The 16,531-nt window shown below is 43.1% G+C and overlaps 1 long non-coding RNA gene across 1 annotated transcript in view; it reads left to right on the forward strand.

Annotated features, from left to right (window-relative positions):
- LOC141580858 (uncharacterized) overlaps positions 1-16,531 on the forward strand; it is a 565,368-nt gene that overhangs the window by 522,245 nt on the left and 26,592 nt on the right. The window contains exons 7-9 of the long non-coding RNA XR_012513254.1: positions 9,009-9,173; positions 10,772-10,864; positions 11,540-11,598. This is a non-coding gene — a long non-coding RNA (uncharacterized LOC141580858). The remainder of the gene's footprint in view (positions 1-9,008; positions 9,174-10,771; positions 10,865-11,539; positions 11,599-16,531) is intronic.

A 16,531-nucleotide genomic window follows, 5' to 3' on the forward strand; every position in this document is an offset into this window, starting at 1 on the left:
CTCGAGAAGAGGATCCCAGTTTCTTCCCGGGACTGGGGAGAGAGAAGCCAACACACCACCTCCTGTGGGCAGGGAGACAGCTGCCAGTGGGCGGGGGCGGGCACAGAGGACAATAGATGGGTCCAAGAGCAATGGCACCACCTGCTACAGGGCCTTGTTGTCAATGCCGAGCCTGAACTGCCTCCACACCATGAGAACGGACTCGAAGAGAGCTTGCCTTTGAGATTTTGCTGGTGATAATCTCTTAACAGAGGCAAGAAGCCTACTGACTAGAAAGGAAAAGAGGAGGGCCCCTGGCAACCTAGGAGCTTCCCCACGGCTCCCGAAAAGATTCTGTGGTGTACTGAATCACTTGCAACGTCTGCTGACCAAACGCTCAGGGGTTTTCTCTTCAAAGATTATGACTTCTGGTCTACAGCCTTCTGTGTTTATCTGGTTAATGAGTAAGCATCAAAGAAATATTTATACAATTCACTGACTGATGTTCTGTACCAACTGAGGAGAAGACAGCTCCTCAGTTGGAATAAACCATTATTTTATGTCGGAATAAAGCATTATTGCTGAAAGCAATTAGCAGTTAGCAGATGTCAAGATATCAGCTTCGTAAGAGGCCTACGTGAGACCAAGCAAAATCTAGACAGAGACTATTGGACAGTGATAGTCACATAAGTGTTCCCTGCACTTTGGCAAAATAGTTTATTGTCCTTACACCTAGGAGAGAGAAGAGTGGCTTTTCTAGTGAAGAGGTCCCCAGTCTGGAAGCTGAGATCTGAGGTATGGCTTTTGTTATTAACAACACAAAATGATAATGCAGCCCAGTGTTTCAGGAACAATAACTCTTGGGTGTTCAGCTCTCCTTCTACATTTGCAATCTACAGGAGGGTAATCATGAAATAGGGAGAACCCCAAGAATTCAGTCATGGGGAATACAATATTCACCTGCAAGTGAAACCGAGCAAAAGCCACACACAGTGGAAGTTATTAGGCAACTATAAAAGTTATTGCAGAGTTTATCTGTAATTGTGTGACTTGAGGATTTAAAAATACCCAAAACTCCAGTCAAGGCCACCTGGGAGATAATATTGGAGTAAGACTGCAATTTAGTAAGCAAAATCCTAATCAGTCGTATTGTGCCTTCCTAAGAGAAAGTCCTCTTCCAAGCCTGCCCCTCCAGCCTGCTGTGAGTGTCCATTCATGTGACAGGCAGTTACCTGCCATAAAGATACATACTTGAGCTCTCAAAGCCAGTTGACCTTGGAGTCATAAAATTATTTTCTCTGGTTCTAATTCTATGATCCTCCAACATGGCTCTGATAAGTTTTGGACCCACGTGGCTTGCTTGCAGAGAAAGAATAGCCTGGACAAGCCAGAGCAGCTTACATACAGTCCATCTTGTAATAGCGTTCCAACATATGCCTCTTAAGGCTTTTGCTAACATAAACAAGTTGACCTGAGTTCAGTTGATAGGACAGGTCTGATGAGCACACAGTGCCAAGATCCAGGACCTAGAAAAGGGGGAATTTATCTAGAAAACTAGCAATCAGATGCCTGAGACCCTGCCTCCACAGACCACTTTCCCAGGGAAAAGTAGGTGTTGAATTGACCTCTTCTTCAGAAAGGTGGCATTCAGGTGTTTAATCACCAAATGTATGATATAGATTTTTTAAATTATCTCTTCTATTTATCAATAAGGAAGCTAAGATATAATGGCTCAAGGTCACAGAGCATGCGGTGTTTTGACTTTATGCAATCCAAGGCTCCCTCAGCACCATAAAGAGATTTACAGAAGATTTCCAAAGATCTCTCCCAGTCTGAAAAGGCTAGGCACTTGCTCCCCTCAATCCTGTGTAAAAGGCATGCTGGAATGGGGTCAGATTGTCTTTGTCAAGACAGAGATCAAAAGTAGGGACTTTTGATCCCACCCTGCTGTGCCTCCCTATTCCATTTGCTGGCTGCCATGGCCTCCCACTTCCTTTCCAGGTCACTCATAAGACCCTTGGCAATAGGTTTCTCTTGCTGAGGACTGAGAGGGATGGTCACAAGAGAAATGAGTCTGTGCTACCTGGGAGGCTCCTGTAAACATTCATTTTCACCTACAGACCACGAGCCCTGTGTGTAGAGAACAGTACAATGGTGTGGTCCCTAGGCTGTAGTGGAGGATGGGCAGGGAGAAGGAAGTACATCCAGTGGCTCCCAGACACTCCGTGATCTGAGAAGCAAATCTGCCCTTCTTGTTCTTGCCACTGGCTGAGGGGCACTGCTGAGGAATCTCCCAGGAAGATACAACCACGGAGTCAAACCTTTCCCCATTCCCTGTAGCTCTTCTCCTGAATAATTATCCCATGAGGATGGTAGCCACAGTCCCAGCTTTCTGAGGGCCAAGGGACTCCATCACAGTGCCTGTGGGGGCAACGTGGGCATAGGATTTTACACAGCAGACTAGACACAGAGTTGTGCCTTCCAGCTTCTCCCTCTTGGTCACGGTCCTCTCCAGATCCTATTCTGTTCTTTATTCAGACGAGGATTCTTGTTCCCCTCTCCAAACAGCCTTTCTCTCCCCAGAAGAGTCTCTGCAGCCTGTATCTCCTCTCATTGTATTAGACCATCTTCACACTCCTGGCAAAGACATACACAAGATTGGGTAACTTATAAAGTAAAAGAGGTTTAATGGACTCACAGCTCCACGTGGCTGGGGAGGCCTCACAATCATGGTGGAAGGTGAAAAGTACTTCTTACTTGACGCCTGGAATAGAGAATGAGAACCAAGTGAAAGACGCTTCCCCTTATAAAACCATCAGATCTTGTGAGACTTACTCAATACCAGGAGAACAGTATGGGGGAAAACCATCCCTGTGATTCAGTTGTCTCCCACTGGGTCCCTCCCACAACACGAGGGAATTATGGGAACTACAATTCAAGATGAGGTTTGGGTGGGGACACAGCCAAACCAAATAATCCATCTCAGCAATCTAATGCAGTCTCTCCCCTCCCCTCCCTCCCTCTCTCTTGGGCAATTTCTCTCTTTCAGATGTCCCTTACCAGCTCCCATTTTTAAAAGCCCCCAGCAGATCCTCAAATCAAAACTCCAACCAACATTCCCGCTCTCCACGCTCCTCCTTCCCTCCCCTCCTGGCCTCAGCATTGCTCCACCACCTCTGGCAGCATTTGTGTCTGACCTGCAGGAGAGCTTCCCCATGATTGATTGATTGATTGATTTGTGAAAAGTGAGGTTCCAATTACGGCATATCCATAGAGTGGAATGCTATGTAGCCATTTAAAATGATTGGGTAGAAGAAAATTTAATGAGGTGGAAAAATGGTCACAACAATATATGCAGAGAGAAAAAGAGGCTACAAAACAGTGTGCAGAGAATGGTCGCATTTTTATTAAAAAGTATGTGTGAATGTATTCCTACATGACTGAGAGTATATGAGCCTAAATGTTCTCAGTGGTCATCGGGCATCTGGGCAGTGTGATGATTGCAAATCATATCTTCTTCTTTGTGCTTTCTGTATTTTCTAATTTGTTTTACAGTGAGGAAATACTACCTTTGAGATGAGAAAAGAACTGTGTGTGTGTGTGTGTTTCCTTGAAATACCAGTAAAATGCCCTTTCCATCCTCTCTCTCTCTCTGGCCTTTCTGTTTTTATCCACATTGGCATATGTACTTGTTATTCTGAGCAAATGAGCCAATTGAAATAAGACTCCATTTATGCAAGCAGACTGTGGCTGTTGGTAGTCCAAAAATGTTGTCAGCACTAAGCATTTGCTCCTTTACTTGTCTGAAATGTACCATCCTCTCCAGTGTGCCCTGCTCCACACTTAGGTCAGCTCAGCTGTTCCTGAAAGCATGATGGATGCCATTAGCGTCAGAATTCTTACATGTAACTAGAATCTTCTCTTTGCCATGCAGAGGCAGCGTCATATAGTGGTTAACAATGTGCCTTATTTTATTACTAGATTGACAACTTGGTTTTGAGTTTCATCTCTGCCACTTACTATGACTACTGACTATCCAAGCCTTGATATTCCCTATCAATATCAATGGATATTGACAACAATAATGATAATATCCATTAATAGGATTATTTTGAAGACCAAAAATAATCCAATACTTAGCATAGTACTTGACATATAGTATTTAACAAATAGGAGTTGTTATTAACCTTGGACAATCCTACTTCTTGAAGGAAATAACATTGTGAGTCTTGTATTTTTAGTCTTGTATACTTGGCTTTAAATTAAGGACAGAAGAGCAGGTTTTAGGAGCTTAGAGAAGATAAAGTGGGGATGAGTTGATGTGCAGTATTCTGTTGCTTCCATCTCAAAAACATTTACAGACATGGGCACAGCATATGAACAGGTCATAATCTTTCAAAAGGACTCTTTTGTTAAAGGTCATCCTTCATTCTAGCTTTGCTGTGCCCTGGGCACAAGACCATATTTTAATAATGACCTGCTTAAAATCAACAGAAACACTAGCTTTCAGTTCAGTAAAACAGAATCTGAGGGCTGAAAGTAACCTCAATCCTCATCCAGTCCAACGTCCAAATGGTAGATTTTTAATCTCTCCCTAAACATACATGCAATGTCATCATCTGGTTTATGCTGTCATCTCAAGTTACCAGGAACTCATACTCTTCAGACAGTTCATGCCATGTCAGAGCACTCAAAAAGCTGAATCAGAATGGAGGTCTTTCATTTTGTTGAACCTAAATCTGTCTCTCTGTAGGTCTCCATTTATGGTCCCATTTCTAATGCTTGCAAAGAAAGAACAAGCAAGCCCTTTCTTCTGATGGCATTCTTTCAAATATTTGCAGCCAGGGACTATGTATTCCTCTCAGCTTTGTCTTCTCCAGGCTAGATACCATCAAATTGCAAAACAATTACCAACATGCAAAGTTTTACGGCCCTTTATTGTTCTAGTTCCTTTCCTCTAAACTTGGTCTGATGGTCTAGAACACATTTCTTCTTATGGGATTTCACTTAAGTTATGGCAAAATGACCACCTCTACCACTTTAGACATTGCAGTTTTATTCATGTTGCCAAGAGTCTCTGCTTTGGGTGGCCACCACCAATTTCCTCCCAACTAAATCCCAGGAAGGAAGGTATATTTTCCTTCACAAGTACGGCTTCTCCTTTCTAGTGATCTTATTCTATAATTGTGAGATTTTAAAATAGAATGTTACATTATTCTTGGTTAAATTTCATTATTTTGGATTCATTTCATTCTTTCAGCTTGTCAAGAACTTGGGGACCTGATTGTCGTCTAGAATATTTGCTAACAGTCCCAAATTCATGTCATCCACAAATTTGATGACTCTGGCTTCTGTCTTTATAAAAGTCATTCATTAAAACATTTACTAGCATTCACCTGAAGTCAAACCCTGGAGAATTTCACTAGAAACTTCTCTCCCGTTCATCATTAGTTCAGATCTTTAGATCCTTCACTGAGTTATCTGCCTAAGAATCCTTTGATCCTTTCTGAATACATCTTAAGATACGGTATAATATGATACGATTTTTTTTCCAGGATGCCTTAATGAAAACCAGAAACACACTTTCGTTATCTACCAGTCTAATACCTTTACCTAAGAAAAATAAATAGACAAGTGTGACATGGCAAGCTTTTAGAGAATTCTAAGTCTTAGGATTCTCTGTTTTGTTTTTTTTTTCCTGGATATTCTCAAACTATCTCTTTTTACCATTCATTTTGGAGTTTTGTTTTATTTCTTATTCCCTTGTCAAAAATGGGCCTGACAATGGCCTTCTGGTCCCCTGAAAATCATTGACAATCCAGGATTCCCCAAAGATCACGACAGCAACCTGGAGAGTACAAGAGGAATTAACTGTAAAGTGTAAGGTAATGAGTCCAAAAGGCTTAAATGTTTAGATTGGTTAGACATCTTGTATTTATTAGTTGACTGATATTGAATTGATTTTGCCCATCAGGGGCTGAAAGAAGTAAATATATAAACAAATAAAAGAGAATATTAGAAACTAAATTTGTTACCTTGGGTTTGGAATAATTTCTTCACTGTAATTCTAAAGCCACCAAAACCAGAAAGTAAGAGGTCGATGGATAATTACTACATTAAAATTAATTTGGGACAACTCCACAGGGCCATCTCATTTCCGTGCTCCCTGTGGGGTTGGCTGAGGCTTTTGCTGCAAATGCACTGCAGTTCCACTCCTTTCAGCCCAGTCCCATATCCCTCAATTCCTCACACGTGTGGCTCTCGATGGCATATCTAATAAACCTCCACACAAATCTCCAAAGTCTGTTTTCAGAGAACTTGACCTAAGACAGTTGATATAAAGAAGCAGATTTTTAAATGGGATTTTGGAGCAGAGTCACTCGCTCTGGAGAGTCAGCTGTGAGTGAGGGCTTCATCACTGGAGACTGCCGGAGTCCTGTTAGTCCCTGGCATGCTGCATTGGCTGTTATTAGAATGTTTATTGGTGTTGAACTGGGATGAGATACCAGTGGAAGGGCAAGTATGGGCAGGTGAGATATCTCAAGCATTTGAGAAGTATCAGTAACTAGTAAGTTTCAAATTTAGGGAATGGAATGCTGTTGCTGAGTGCTATGGATGCATTAGAGAAAGACATTAAAGGCTGAGGGGGTTATTTATGAAGTTTAAGCTAAGTGTAAAAGTCAGAGGGCCTCCTGAGCAGCATAGAGCAAGAACCCTCTCTCTTGCAGCAGGAGTCAAGAAAGACTGAGGATCCGGCCAAAAGCTAAATTACAAGGGGATCAAAGCCTTGGAAGAGATTTAATTCTCAACTTCAACAAGTTGGCTCCACCAAGGTCAGGGCTATGATGAGAAGGAGGGAGCAGGACTGTCGGGATGGGGACATCTATGTTGATAAACTCAAGGACCTGGGAACCCCAGATGCCCATGAACTCTCTATGGAGATGCCCCATTCCCCTTCTTAGATGCTGATGCTCCCTCTCTTCTTGCTTAAAAGTATTTCAAAGGCCTCTTATTTGAAAAACACACCCTCTACCCTCCTTATGAAATGCTACCCTAACTTGTATCCTGTTTAACACAAGATTCATAGTTAGTATAATGTCAACTGGAGAAGTGCTGGGTCTACCAAGGGAGAGAAGGCCATAGGCCAGGGGCTACAGAATGGAGCTCCTGTGCAGCAGCAGGAGATGGGAAAGGAAGCACTAGATTGGCTCCTGAGGGTGTTGAGTCAAGAGTGGCAGGGTGCAAGTCTGGATAAATGAGAGCTTATTGGAATGGGAACACCCTTCCAGGACATAGAATTAACACCCTGGCAAGTATTGTGAGAAAGTGTGCTGATATGCAAAAAGGATATCTCTTGGAAGCTTGGGGAAAGGGATGGCTCCACTAAATGAAGCAGAAATGCCAAAACTATAGTGGCAGACAATGGAAGAACAGATATCAAAGGTCAGATGGTCAAAGGTCCATGCTAGAATGGATATACTGCACAGGGCCAGAAAAACTGATCCACTGACCATGTTCCATGGGAGAACCTGAAGGACACTTCAGGTTATCAAAGCAATAAGGAATGCGTAGGTAAGTGGATAGTATAGACTAAACTAACCCTCCAAGTTCATATGTTGAAGCCATAACCCACAGTGTAACTGTGTTTTGGAACCAGGGTCTTTAGTAGGTAATTAAGGTTAAATGAGGTCATAAGAAGGGAACTTGGATTATTGTCCTTAAAAGAAAAAAACATGCAAGAAAGCCGATTGTCTCTCCCCCCTGCTTTTCGTCTCCGTCTCTGTCTCTCTCTCTCTCTCTCTCTCTCTCTCTCTCTCTCTCTCTCTCTCTCTTCTCTCTCTCTCTCTCTCTTTCTCTCTCTCTCTGTCCCTTTCTCCCATGTGAACACACAGTGAGAAAGCAGCTATCTACAACCCAGGAAGAGAGCCCTCACCAGAAACCAAATTGACAAAAGTCTTGGTCTTGGACTTTCAGCCTCCAAAACCATGAGAGTAAATGTCTGCTGTTTAAGCCACCCACTCTGTGATGGTTTGTTATGGCAGTCTGGAGCTGACTGATACATAGGATTACCAAAATTCTTGAAAAATTCAGTGATGGCTGTCCTCTGCAGGCTAGAGTTTATAAGAGGAGAGGCTGTTACAGTACTAAATTCCCTGGTAATAACAGAGATGAGAGTCATGAAATAACAGAAGCCAGGTGGTGGCATTTAACCATCCAAAGCAAGGTATATGCAATGTCATAATGATTGACAAAGTCAATGTGGCAGCTGGGTAGACAGAGCCTGGCCTGCAGACAGCTAGGCAAATTAAGAGACTTGTAACATTGGTGAAAACGTTAGTGCTTGAAGTGTCCGGGGCGTGCTAGGACATTTCCTCCAAAGTAAAGGGCAAATGATGGCTTCTCCTACTTCCCAGCAATAAAAAGGAAGCACAATGCTTAATACGCCTCTTCCGATGCTAAAGGAAGCATATATCACACTTGAGAATACTGTGCCAACCCATTGCGTGGAAGGCACCATGCTTGAATGGGGCCTGGAGCAGGGAAGGGTACTGCACCAGGTCAGTCAGGTGTGCAAGCAGCCTTAATGCTTGTGCCATAGACCCGGAGAACCTGTGGTGGTTACTAGAGTTACCTGTGGAGGGAAAATATACCATGTGGAGGTCATAGCAAAGCCTAATAGGAGAGTCAAAATGTAAACCACTAGGATTCTGTAGCAGGGCCATGCTGTGTACAGCAGAGACTAATAAACCATTCAAAAAATGACTACCAGCAGCTAAAGGGCATGATAGGAACTGAACATCTGACCAGAAGATGTCAAATGGCTATGCATCCAGAACTGCCCTTCATAAGCTGAGTTCTACCAGATCCACCAAGTAATACATTCAGGCAGGCTCAGCAATGACCCACAGATCAGAGAAACTAACCCCAGAGCCAGGCACAAGTAGACCCCAAGGGCTTAAATAAGCCGCATCAGCTTAAATGCTGAGACCCTTCTGTTTGCACTAGTTACACTGGCGTCTCTCTTTCAGCTCACCTCTGGACAATAACTGCCTGATACAGGAGAAAGAGATTGAACATCGGCGTGGATGGATTAGTTTGACATGTGAGCAGAAACTGAAAGCGAACTTTTGCTGCACTCTCTCCCCACTTGGGGGTGACCCTTGAGGAGTACTGAAGAGAAATGCTACCAGCAGGTGAGACATTTGGTTGTTCACATTGAGCGGAAGTAAAAGTGGCCTGCAGTAAGACTCTATATGGCCTCATGGAAAATGATAATTGTCTCAGGCAGTTAATCAAGGTCTATAAGAAAACAGATTAGAAGACTGGGCCAAGAAAGAATGGCGAGGAGGCTAAAAGACTGACCTATGGGACTGGCCCAAAGTGTGAAGATCTTTGTGATGGGTTAATACCCACCAGAGAGCATCTGCCCCATAAGAGAATTAAATAAGCATTTAAAGGGAATAACTAAGCCAGCTGACACCAGCCAGGTTCTAATAACAGACCCTTGTCTTGCACAGTGGGTTTATGAAATGGAGTGGCCATGGTGGCAGGAATGGATGCAAGGCACAGACTCGGGGGCGTGAGCCCCTGCTGATCACAGCTGCTCTAGCTCTTAACCCTGCTAAATTTCCAACCTGCCAGCAGAGACAAATGCTATGTCTCCCATATGGCAGCATCCCTAGAGGACACCAATCTGACATTTGATGGCAAATGGGTTACATGGAACTTCTTCCATTCTAGAATCAGCAAAGGTTCATTTTGATAGTATAAACACATACTCCAGGTCTGGGCTTCCCTGCCCACAGGCCTCAGCCAGCACACTATCTAAAGTCTTCGTCAGTATTTAACCCAGCAGCATAAGATCCTGCACAACATCACATTAGGCCAGGAGACCCACTTTACAGCAAGGGAGGGAAGATAGGGTGTGTGACCCTGAAATTCACTCATCTTACTACATAAAATGACGCCTAAAAAATCGACAAGCCAATAGAGCAATGGAATGGTCTTTTGAGGATACAAGTGAGGTGCCAGTTTTTATATGATTCTCTGAAAGAATGGAGAACCTCTCTTCTAGGATGCAGTACCCTGCCATGCTTCCTAAGTTCATGATCATTGTACATATACTACATGTATTTATATAGAAATAAATTCAGACACTGAAGAATGGCAGTTGGGGCGCCCGTCTTTACCATCACTCCCAGTGACCCTTTATGTTTTCAGATACAAGTTTTTCACTGGGGACAGACCAAGAATGTCATTAAAACTTATGCTGTTGCTAGGTGGGCATGGTGACTCATGCCTGTTGTCCCAGCCCTTTGGGAGGCCAAGACAGGTGGATCGTCTGAGGTCAGGAGTTCAAGACCAGCCTGGCCAACATGGGGAAGCCCCATCTCTACTAATAATACAAAAACAAAAAAAAATTAGCTGGGCATGGTGGCACACACCTGTAGTCCCAGCTACCCAGGAGGCTCAGGCAGGAGAATTGTTTTAACCCAGGAGGCAGAGGTTGCAGTGAGCCAAGATTGAGCCACTGCACTCCAACCTAGGTAACAGAGTGAGACTCTGCCTCAAAAAAACAAAATTATGTTATTGCTGCCTTATGGCCACTTTGGGCTAGTCGTGTCATGAGAGCAGCAGGCACAGAAAGCACTCACCCTCCAGGCAGGTTAATTTCCCTTAACAAGCAGAAGGAGGTTGGGCTATGCTTTACATGTTGACAGAGAGAAATACATTTGTTTCTCCAGTGATCTGCTGGAGTGTTTACTGGCAATTTTCGACCCAATTTTGACAGTAACTAGATATGTGCAGCAGCTACAGCCCAAGAGGAGTTTGGTGACCAGGGGTTCACACCCCTGGAGGACAAGAATATGAGTCACATCACAAGGTAAGTCACACAGGCTAGCAGAGGTGCTAGCTCAGGGAAAGAGAAATCTGAAATAGATATAAAATAGGAAGGTAGGAAGACATAAGCTTTTTCAGGAAATGAGAACAGCCAGAATCTTGGAGAAGCTGTTTACAGATAGGGGCACTGCAGGAAGAATGCAGAGCCAGTAACTATAATGGGTATGATGAAGTGAGTTCTGTGGTGCTCCACTAAGACTCTGCCTCAGGAACCCCTAGCCATGGGAATGTTGGCTGCTGATGGCTTCAAGATGAGTCACTTCCCAGAAATTACTCTCTGCCAAGGGTTTTAAGTTAACTACTTTCCCTTCCCAGAGGCATCCCATATCCTCAAAGGCCCAGCACTCTTGGAGGTGCAAAGGCCCAGCCCTGTTGCTTCAATCTGGGACAACTCTGAACAGCCATCTTGGTTCCAGAGCTTCTAGTGAGGTTGGCCAAGGCCTTTGTTGCAACTATGTCATGGGTCAAATTCTCCCTCTGCCCACTCCTGCCTTCCTCTCTCCCTTTGAGATATTCCAGAGACTGTTCTGCAAGAATCCTCTTACACACAATCTCCATATCAGAATCAGTTTCCAGGAAATTTGACTTAAGACAGTGTTCCTTATTTTATAACTATATCTATCTTCCTACTTCTCTGATTTTTTCCTCCTGTGCCCAGCTGCTCAGGTGTGGACAAAAGAAAGTGGGTTGTTTCCATCAGAATTAAGATTTTTCAAGGTAAGTGAAATGAAGAAAGTAAACAACTGATTTGGAATTATTTGAAAATTGATTGACTAAAGTTATGTAATAAGAAAGCAAAGATGGCTAAAGATGGAAGTGAAGACGGGGGTGATTTGGATGGAAATGGAGTTGAATGGGCTGAAAGTATGAGGTCAGCATACTCATGCAGTGGACGTATTTGGACAATTGAGGGGAATAATAGAAGCTTTTAGTACAAATGTGGAAGTTCATGATTTTGGAGGTGGAGATGTTTCTGTAGATGATGTGGTCCAGCATTTCATCATGGAGTGAATATCTCAGATGAAGTAAAGGTCATTGAATATGAGAAATTCAAGGAACCAAGAGGCCAGGACTCTGATGTGGGATCCATAAGGGTGTTGACTTTGCCTGGAATGAGGACAGGAGTTAAAAAGTAGAAGACAGTGAATCTGTACCTAGTCTTTTTTTGTTGTTGTTGTTGTTTTTTTTTTTACTTTAAGTTCTGGGATACATGGGCAGATCTTGCAGGAATGTTACATAGGAATACACATGCCATGGTAGTTTGCTGCCTCCATCCCCCTGTCACCTATGTTAGATATTTCTCCTAATGACATCCCTCCCCAATCTCCTCACCCACTGCTATCCCTCTCCTACCCCGCACCCCCCAACAGACCCCCATATGTGATGTTCCCCTCCCTGTGTCCATATGTTCTCATTGTTCAACACCCACTTGTGAGTCAGTACATGCAGTGTTTGGTTTTCTGTTCTTGTGTCAGTTTGCTGAGAATGATGTTTTCCATATTCATCCATGTAACTTCAAAAGACATGAACTCATCCTTTTTTGTGGCTGCATAGTATTCCATGGTGTGTATGTACCAGATTTTGTTTATCCAGTCTATCATTGATAGGCATTTGGGTTGGTTCCAAGTCTTTGCTATTGTAAACAGTGTCACAATGAACATACCTGTGCATGTGTCTTTATAAAAGATCAATTTATAATCCTTTGGGTATATACCCAGTAATGGGATTGCTGGGTCAAATGGTATTTCTATTTCTAGATCCTTGAGGAATCACCACACTGTATTCCACAATGGTTGAACTAATTTATGCTCCCACCAACAGTGTAAAAGCATTCCTATTCCTCCACATCCTCTCCAGCATCTGTTGTCTCTAGATTTTTTAATGATCAGCATTCTAAGTGGAATGAGATGGTATCTCAATGTGGTTTTAATTTGCATTTCTCTAACCACCAGTGATGAGCATTTTTTTATGTTTGTTGGCCGCGCATATATGTCTTCTTTTGAAACGTGTCTGTTCATATCTTTTGCTCACTTTTTGATGTGGTTGTTTGTTTTTTTTCTTGTATATTTGTTTTAAATCTATGTCAATTCTGGATATTAGCCCTTTGTCAGATGGGTAGATTGCAAAAAATGTTTCCCATTCTGTTAGTTGCCAGTTTACTCTAATGACTGTTTCTTTTGCTGTGCAGAAGCTGTTAAGTTTAATTAGATCCCATTTGTCTATTTTGGCTTTTGTTGCCATTGCTTTTGGTGTTTTAGTCATAAGTCCTTGCCTACGCCTATGTCCTCAATGGTATTGCCTAGGTTTTCTTCTAGGGTTTTTATGGTGTTAGGTCTTATGTTTAAATTGTTAACCCATCTGGAGTTAATTTTTGTATAAGGTGTAAGGAAAGGTTCCAGTTTCAGCTCTCTTTATGTGACTAGCAAGTTTTCCCAACACCATTTATTAAACAGGGAATCCTTTCCCTATTGCTTGTTTTTGTCCAATTTGTCAAAGATCAGATAGTCTTAATGCATAGAGACACATGGAAAGATGCTCCTCAAATGATTCTTAGGAGAAGGGGGAAAAAGGGGTAGGCTGATTTGGTCTGAGCCTTAAAGACTATAGGCTTTTACAAAAGGGAGGGAGAAGGGGCAATGGGTGGCAAAGAGAATACTTTTCATACCTCCCCATTCTGAGATACAAAGGTTATAGGAATATAGATCTAGATTTGATAAATCCAAAGTTTGGCTGGAACAGGGATGGGAAGAACTGAAACATAAACGTTGAATTACTTGTGCAGAATCATACAGACTGTGATAGAATCAGGATTCAATTTCAGAGCATCTGTCTGCCTCCAGAGCTCATATTCTAAAACTCCATGCTAGAGTGCCTCACAATAGGTGTGTCACAGAAGGGAAATATCAGCAAAATGTACACATTATATTCAGCTCTTGTTGATGCTCATCAGTTAACTCCACTTTTATAAGTGCATGGTGGTCAAATACGTTTGAGACATGTTGGTACAAGCTGTTGTGCCATGGATTCAGTAAAAGACACAACCGCATAGATGGTAGGAGCTTGGCATCATAGAGAGGATAGATCAAATACTACACAAATAATTGTACATTTCAAGCCCTCAACCTCAAACACATGCATGGCTTCACTGTCGGCAACCTCAGACCTCCTTTTCCATTCTCTATCCGCACTTTCAAGCAGCCAAGAGCCTTCAGACTGCTTGCCCAGGGTCACCTACTCTGGTCCCCAGTACAGCAATGCCACCTTTTTTTTGTTTGTTTTTTGAGACGGAATTTCGCTCTTGTTACCCAGGCTGAAGTGCAATGGTGCGATCTCGGCTCACCACATCCTCCACCTCCTGGATTCAAGCAATTCTCCTGCCTCAGCCTCCCGAGTAGCTGGGACTACAGGTGCATGCCACCATGCCCAGCTAATTTTTATATTTTTAGTAGAGACGGGGTTTCACCATGTTGACCAGGATGGTCTCAATCTCTTGACCTCGTGATCCACCCACCTTGGCCTCCCAAAGTGCTGGGATTATAGGCGTGAGCCACCACGCCCAGCCGACGCCACCTTTTCATAGCACTCCACACTTTGAGTCTTTGTTTTGATCCATCCCATCGATACTGAACTGGTCAAAGTCCATATCTCAGGGCATTGCCAGTGGACTAGCCAGCCAACACTGGATTTCCTCAATTTCATGTGGCTATCTATTTAATAGCTGCTTTTTGTAAATGGGAGAGAAACCATATTATGTGTGTAATATATATAATAATTATAAGGCATGTAATTTATGAACAAAGAGTATTTTGTTGTAGGAAATAAGGTATTTAGTAAATTTGATCTGTTCTTTTTTAAAATTTGAGACTAATGTTAATATTTCTTTGACTGCTTTAATATTAAAATTTATCATGTCTATGCAAAGGATAATGCGGATGTTACATGACATGATTAATAGCAGACCAGAGAAGTGTATACACACACACACACACACACACACACACACACACACACATATATATATATATGGCATGCTTTAAAAGACTTAAAGTATTATCCCACCTGGAGGAACTTGAAAAGAGGTCACTTGTCACCTAGTGACCAAAAATGCAATTTCTCAGAGCAATGGATGTGTGCTAGTGGGAATTTCAGGTCCAATTAAAAACAGAGAGGATTTCTGTTTTAGCGTATCAGGCATCTATTGTTGCCTTGAAATCTTAGCATCTCCATCTGCATTTGAGACCCGCTCTGCTCTTTGCTTCCCCGCAGTCACCGTATCACTTAAGATGACAAAAGAAGCTTCTTAGGGCTGTAGAAATTAGGTTCTGCCTCAGGTCACTTTCCTTGTATGCCTGTTTATGTTTATGACATGGGCACTGCCCTATCCTGTCATGGGGTGAAGCCCAGAGTCCCAGCACCCTTCATTGTGCACCATCCCTGTGATCAGCAGAAGCTGGAGACAGGACATATGTGCATCCCTCCTGTACAGCCAGTTGCGGCCTTCATAGACCATCTCGCCAAGGAGGCCGCAGCTGGAGGAAAGGGGCTGTGTAGTGTGGCTGTAGGGATTGATGGGTTGTTAATGCAGTGAGACAGTTACATTATCTCATCCTGACAATGCTGCCATTTAACATCCTCATGGGCAGGCACCGTGACCCAACCACACAGCTAATGAGGCTTGGCACACCCCAGCTCAGTCTTACCCTCTGAATATCAGTTAACTTCAGTGTCTGCCACATAAATGCTCAGTCAGCCCATGGTGGTGCAGAATGGAGCACGGTGCCTCTTGCACATGGAAGTAGGGTCACTGGAGCCTATGTCCTTTTGGAGATTAATCTATGCTAGGCATGGGGATGAGGAGGGATCAGAGAAATGCATATTTCTTGGGCCTTTCTCATGTAAAGCTCTGTATGAAGATGCTGGAAGAGACTTTTCCAAAGTGCGTTTTGCCAACTGTCTTTGCTTTACATAGAAAGAACTTGAAGCCTGTGGGTGGGAAGGTGGCTTGGCTAAAGTTAACGCAGAGATAAGACTTCAGCCCAAGGTTCCGGACCTCCCAAGCAAGACAGTCCTTCACATGGAGCCTGGTCACAAATGAGAATGATAACTTTGCCTCTAGCCAAGCTTAATCCACGGTGTCTCCCTTGAATCTTCCCTCTCCCTTCCCTCCATAGAATGTCCCTGGGCCTGCTGTTATTATCTCCTAACTGGGGCCCTGCTCAGCCCTTCCTTTTTCTCCCCATCTTCACCTGGTTAAGTGCTTGTGACTGCACTCCTAAATCATGGCAATGCCTTTCTAAACGATCTCCTTTCTCTTAGTATTGCTCCACTGCTTTCTCTGCTTCCCACTTGTAGATTCAGTTTCTGAAAACTCCCTTCCTCATAGGCTTTCTCTGCTCAAGAACCTGCTCTGGCTTTGCATAGCTATTGGAATAAGGTTTACCTTCTAGTTAGCATTCAAGGTCTGATTGCCTTTCCTATCATATCTTCAACTGTTTCCGGTGTGATTCCAACAAAAATGAACTTCTCCTCATCCCCTAAACACATTATTAGCATTCTTACCTCCACATTTAAGTAGCTCCCTTTCTTCTCATTTAGAATTTCTCTACTTCATTCTTCCCAAGAGCAATTTTGTGCCTTTTCAACTCAACGC

Source organism: Saimiri boliviensis, chromosome 13, assembly GCF_048565385.1.
Source record: "Saimiri boliviensis isolate mSaiBol1 chromosome 13, mSaiBol1.pri, whole genome shotgun sequence".
Classification (NCBI taxonomy): Eukaryota; Metazoa; Chordata; class Mammalia; order Primates; family Cebidae; genus Saimiri; species Saimiri boliviensis.